Source organism: Asparagus officinalis, chromosome 7 (genome assembly GCF_001876935.1).
Source record: "Asparagus officinalis chromosome 7, Aspof.V1, whole genome shotgun sequence".
NCBI lineage: Eukaryota > Viridiplantae > Streptophyta > Magnoliopsida > Asparagales > Asparagaceae > Asparagus > Asparagus officinalis.
Window position 1 is genome coordinate 49,078,439 of NC_033800.1, and position 7,171 is coordinate 49,085,609.

The window sequence follows — 7,171 nt, forward strand, 5'->3', positions numbered from 1 at the left end:
GAGGAAGGTGTTTTTGTAGGAGAAAATATAAAATCGGTTCTTATTTTGTGTGCGTGACAAATAAGATTGATGAGTGAATATGATTGTGAAGAGATTGAGATAGTGAAAATGGTGTGTAAATAGGTGCAAAGTGTAAGTGAGAGTGGATTTGAAAAAGAATGAGTGTGATCAATAAGGTGAGAAGGAAAAATGAATAAAATAAAAAACAATTAAAAAATGAAGAATGAAGAACAAAATTCTAGAATAAAAGAAAATGCAAGAAATTAAAGATGGTGGATTCAATTATAGATATGAGTAATCTAAAATTGAACACACTTCTTAGAAAATGGTGATTCCCTAGAGGGTTCTAGCCTAAAGGCGAAGCAAACAAAATAAAAATAAACAAAAAGAAAAACTAAACCCAAGAGGGTTCTAGCCTCAAGGTAAATAGTATAAAAAATTAAAATCTAACTACAAAATAAATTACAAAATCTAAACTATAAAATAAAATTGCAAGAATTAAATGGAAGAAAATAAATCTACTCTATAAGCATGAAATAAATCTAAGGCAAGAGGGTTCTAGCCTTTTGGCTATTTAACAAGAAAATAAAATCTAACTACAAGCATAGAAATAAATCTAAACTAATAAACAATAAAAGAGAAAAATAAAAGAAATATAAACCTTCAAATAATTCTCCATCTTCATCTTCATCTTCATCATCCAACAAAGAGAAGAAGAGAAAAATTTAAAGTGGTGAAAATAATTATTATTATTAATTGCAACAAAAGTTATAATTTTGGAAGGCCTTCTCAATTAAGAGTAGACCTCCTCTCCAAAAGGAGTTACAAAAATTTTCACATCCTTAGCCCCTCACTCTCTACCCCTATTTATAGTAATCATCAATAAATATGAGCCATTGGATTTGTCTTGAGCCCCAAGCAAAGCAATCTCCACCTTTGAATTTGCTTTTTGTTCTTTTCTAGCCCAACATTCATTTGATTTTCCAAGAAGAAAATGAACATTGCAAGTCCGGCCCAATTCTCCATTAAAATGATCTGCAGCAAATAAAACAAGTCTCTGGCCCATCTTTTCAATTTTAATTTTGAATCCAAACAGTAAATAGTAATCATCTGCATCAAGTTTTTGATTTGTTTTGAATCCAAGTCCGTCCCATCTTTGGTAATTCATTTGATTTTCAAGTTTCTGGCTCATTCAAAGTCCATCTATGCAGCATTAGTTCGGTCTCAAAACTCTTTGCATCCAAGTCCATTTCATTCCACTCTTTGCATCCAAGTCCATTCCAACTCTTTGGTGTATATTTTTTTAATGGGCTTTGCTCTTTGGGCTTTAATCATTTTCCTCTTTTAAGCTTTTGCTTCATGGACTTCTAAAATGCTACAAAAATAGAGAAGAGAGATTTTGAGGGTTTTTTACATTTAATAATATTTATTTATATTTTTATTCAATTATGTGGAAACTAAGCTAACAACAATTATTAATGGTATATTTATTCATGTAAAATAGATAATGAGGATATAAAATTGTAATAAAAATATGATTATCAAATACCCCCACACCTAAACTTTTGCTAGTCCTCTAGCAAAGAAAATAAAAAGAAAATCCTAACTCACTTTCGCAGGAATCACGGTTGTATTTAGCGCATACAACAAGCCTTTAAACCCCTAGATTACCCTAGTGGACGAGTTATAGTCTCGTGAGTGTTTGTAGTGAATATACCCATAAAATTCGGTCAACTTGCCAAATTAAAGAAGTCAGTAAATAACTAAATTCACTTGATAACTTTTAGATAATCTAATTGGAGCCAGTTATCACTCAAGAAAATATTTTTATATATAACTCTAAGGTATATTTTCAAGAAAATCTTCTCATTGTAGCAAAACAAAACCAAGCCAAACTTAGAAATTTAATTTAAAAGTTTTGAAAAGAACATGCTAACTCTTTGTTTTAAATAATTTTCAAGTTGCTTGATTTAAAAAATTTTCCAAGACTATATATACAATTATAAAACATTTATTAGTTTTTTTTTTAAAATTAATTAATTAATTTTTTTAACTCTTTCTTTCTTGGTGATTTTTTTTCTACTTTAACGGGCTTTCTAAGTGACCATTTAACGAGTTTGGGGCCAATGGATCCCAACCTAAATGGGTTTAGGTCATTAAGTATGGAAATACTCCTTGGGCTTAATTACTCGGTCAGCTTAGGCTTTATAAGATAGAATCATATTGAATTCAAGAGTTTTTTTTTGTGCCTATTTTTCGCACTCTTCTTTTGCAATTTTTTTTTGTATATGTATATATATTTTGAAAATATGTAAATCAAGACACTTTGAAAAAATTATTTTCACCTCTAAGTTAAGCATGCAAAAATTTCACTATTTTAAATAAAAGTCCAAGTTAATGCTTAAATAAAGTATACTACTTTGAAAATCATTTCTTAAGAAATTTATTTAGAGTTATCATAAAAGGTGATCTTAAGTAAATAACCAACTAGGGATTAGAAAATTTCAAATTTATCAAATAAATTAATTATTACATAACTCTATCAATTTGGCAAGTGACGATATTTTTATAATTTTTTTTAAAAGAAAAGGGGGGGGGGAATGTAAAATAAAGAGAAAAAAAAACTAATTCTCACCCCCACACCTAAATTTTGTATTGTTCTCAATGCAAACTCTATGATGCATAAAGTAAAGCAGATAAGAAGTGAAGTACTTACATTTGGTCGGCTGATAAAAATCTGCAATTACCTTTGGTCTGAGGAGGATGAAAACAAAAATTTATTCTTCTTTCTCTTTTTTTTCTTTTCTTTTTTTCTTTTTTTAACAACTGAACAAAAAAACTCTCACATGAGAGAAGAATAAATTCTTTTTATTATTATAAAATAAACAATGTAGAATGAAATATTTAACATGAAGAGTTCATATTCTACATTGAATCCTACCTTACTGTTGAAAATTCTTCCCCGGATTTTAAACAAATTCAGAATGATATAATCAATAATGTGAATTTCCAAGCATTTCGGGGTGTTCAGTAATTCTTTCAACAAAGTAAGGTAGATATTATTGGTGTCATGCATTTTGCATTTCTTAATGAACTTAGACTCTTGTACTGTGAAGTTTTGTTTTCTAACAACCAATTCTTCTGTGAAGTTCTGAAAATTTGGTTGTTGATTATTCTCCAAGAATCTAAGTTCATTAAGAAAGAGTTCTTCAAAATTTAATTCAAAGCAGCAAATATTTAACACAGTTTTATTATTCTCAAGGACTTGATCTGCTTCTTCTAAAAACTCTAACTCTTCATCAAAAATTTCCTCAAAACTCAAATCAGACTCTTCTTCTTCATCTTCTTCTGATCTTTCCCGAATGTAGTTTATTTCTAGAGGCTGATTATTTGGTTGGTCCCCCTGGATTAAAAATATTAAGATCAGCAGTCAAATTCCCAAAAGACAGCTTCATTTGACCAGTTCTACAGTTGATGAGAGCATTAGAAGTGGTTAAGAACGGTCGTCCTAAGATGACATGTGTCTGTCCTTTGGGATTGGAAACAGGCTGTGTTTTCAAGACTACAAAATGTCGTCCTAAGATGACATGTGTCTGTCCTTTGGGATTGGAAACAGGCTGTGTTTTCAAGACTACAAAATTTACTAGAAAAATAAAATCTCCAACCTTAATCAGAACATCCTCTAACTCACCCATAGGGACCTTTACAGATCTATCAGCCAACTGCAATGTGCATTTGGTTGGGCTCAGTACACCTAGACCCAATTGCTGGTAGACTGAATATGGAAGCAAATTGACATTGGCCCCTAAGTCTAAAAGCGCTTTATCAATGTGAGTATTACCAATGATACATGAAATGATGGGGGAACCTGCATCTTTACGTTTCAAATGTATGAGATTTGATAGCATTTCACTGATATTGGCGGCTAAAAAGACTTTCTTTGGAACATTTATTCTCCTCTTCTTAGTGCATAATTCTTTTAAAAATTTAGCATAAGATGGAATTTGTTCAATTACATCTAAGAGAGGAATGTTGACATTAACCTGCTTGAATGTTTCTAGAATCTTCTCCTCATGAGGAGAGTGTTTCCTAGACCTGAGTCTATCTGGAAAGGGAGCAACCGGTCTAAATCTATCAAAAGCAGGCTCAGGTTCAGGTTCAGGTTCTTGGTCATCTGAGGGGAGTGGGAGTGATTGTTGAATAGATTCATCAGAAGAAGAAGGATTTTGTATTGGATCAGAAGTTTGACTTGGAGAGGTTCTCACTTGATTATCGACCTGTCTACCTGACCGAAGTGAATGGATTGCATTCACTTAAGCTTCATAGGATGAACTGCATCTTGTGATATTAGGGTTGACCACGGGTTGACTCGGAAATTTTCCTTTCTCTCTTTCACTCACGGTACTAGCTAGTTGACCAAGTTGGGATTCTAATCTAGCTATAGCTTGAGTGTTGGAGTTGAGCATTTGACCAGTTGATTGTATGAAGGAATTTAGAGTGCTATACGTTTGAGTCAACATATTCGTGGTTTGAGTGGAGGCCTTAATTATGGTTTCCAAACCCCTTTCCAAGACGTTGAGACGTTTATCCTGATCTGGATTGTGATGAGTCTGAATTACAGCTTGATGAAGAGGAGACTGATTTTGATACGGCAGATTGGGTTGTTGAAATTGTGAATGAGAATTGAACAGAACTGTGTTTCCCCTAGAAAAATGTTGGGTCAAAGCAGGAGTGAAGTTTTGAGTTCCGGAAGAATTTCCTTGATTTCATGCAAAGTTGGGATGATTTCTCCAACTTGGATTATAGGTTGGAGAAAATGGATCATTTCTAGGGTACTGGAATGCAGCGTTCATCTGTTCTAATGTATTGTTGTTTCCTAGGAGAGGACATTCCTCTGAAACGTTGGTAGGAGACTGACAATTATGACATCTTGAGGCAGAAACACGATTGATTTAAGCTGGAGCTCGTTCCTTAATTTCTAAAGCTTCTAACATTCGCAGAATCGTCGCCATCTTCGCTTCAGAAGCAATGTTTGACTCCAAGGAAAGACCACTAGACTTAGATTGGGGAACTGATGAAACTCTATCATCACAGTGTTCACATTGCATTGTTTTTTCAGAAAGACTCTCTAAAAACTCCCAAGCTTCATCAGCGTTTTTCCTCATAAAATCCCCGTGGCACATTGATTCTAAGGAAGTTTTTGCAGAATAATCTAATCCCTCATAAATTATTTGGCACAATCGCCATTTTTCTAAACCGTGATGAGGACATTGGATGAGAAGATCTTTAAATTGGTCAAAATACTTCCAAAAAGGTTCTCCCGGGATAATTTTAAAGTTTTGAATGATGTTCCTAAGCTTTACCGTTTTATGAATAGGGAAAATTTTCTTAAGAAAAATAGTGATAAATTCATCCCAAGTTGAGATGGAATTTGTTGGTAAGCTGTACAGTCATTTTTTAGCTTTATCCTTAAGAGCAACGCATCTTCATTTAATTCTTTTATTTTAATCATAATACACACTTCCTCAAATTCCGAAATAAAAATATATGCGTCTTCTGTTTCATTACCAAGGAATTTGGGAAGCATGTTTATGTATTGCGGTCTAAGCTCAAAACTTATTCCATTTGTTTCGGGGAGCCTAATGCACGAGGGGATTGTATTCCTAATGGGATAGCACATATCATGAAGAACGGGTGGATTAGGATGCTCCATTTCTATGATTGGTTCAAAGCGAATTAATCAACGTGTATTATCCATAATCCACTGTTGCATACACCAAAGTATTTCTTTTTTTTTCTTTTTAAGGAAAGAAAGAAAATTAGTTTTTTTATGAAAAGATAAAGAAAAAGAAAAATCCTAACTAAAACAAATCAAAGCAATCACTTTTCAATCACTTTAATTCTAGGGTTTAGCCAAAACTCAACTAGACCAGCTCCTAACCAAAAACTCCTACAGTAAAGTTTTATCCGGGTAGTTAGCCATGTAAGGATGGTACTAGAGGGTGATCAAAGATCAATTAAGTACATTTTTCCTTGCGGAGCGCTTTACGCAACCCCTAAACCTTGCCTTAGACACCAACTATTCTGAGAAAACTTAAACTGTTCACTTAAGGATTTCTTGTTCCTTATTGAGCTTGAATCCTTAGGGGGCCAACGTCTAATGAGTTTTATTAGGCTTGGGTAGTGTAGTGAGGAATTAGTGATTTTTGGGCTAAGGAAAGGGTGATGAAATCCCTCACCTTATCTTTATTATGGGGTTTTGCCCTTAAAAATATTTTTAAGTGTGTACCAAATCAAGATGCTCAAATCACTTGGTGAATTTCTACTATCAATATGAAATGCAACCCTATGAATTAAAAGCAACTTAAAAGGATGGAAAAGAATTTTTTTTATTAGGGTTAACAATCAAACAAATGAGAAGGGGGAAAATTGTTTGAATTTATTATCTTGTTAGTAAATGTCAAAGTGGAGGGTGAATTTTATTATGGTCAACAAAAATAAAATCTCCTTTTTTTTAAGTCCTAATTGTCTCTAATTAAACTAGAAAGAGGACTTACCTGAAAGCAAATCTTCAAATCCTAGCTCTCCAATCCGCGATCTTCAAGCTCCAAACATTTCCTTCACAAAAAACACACAAGTTAAAGAACCAAAATAATTAAAACCTACTTAAGCACCTTCCCCGGCAACGGCACTAAAAACTTGATGCAGCATAAACATGTACCAAAATATGTTGCAAGTGCACGACCGTGTCAAGTTATAGTATAAAGATATCGATCCCACGAGAAAGGTGTTTTTGTAGGAGAAAATATAAAATTGGCTCTTATTTTGTGTGCGTGACAAATAAGATTGATGAGTGAATATGATTGTGAAGAGATTGAGATAGTGAAAATGGTGTGTAAATAGGTGCAAAGTGTAAGTGAGAGTGGATTTGAAAAAGAATGAGTATGATAAATAAGGTGAGAAGGAAAAATGAATAAAATAAAAAAACAATTAAAAATGAAGAATGAAGAACAAAATTCTAGAATTAAAAAAATGCAAGAAATTAAAGATGGTGGATTTAATTATAGATATGGGTAATCTAAAATTGAACCCACTTCTTAGAAAATGGTGATTCCCTAGAGGGTTCTAACCTAAAGGCGAATCAAACAAAATAAAAATAAACAAAAAGAAA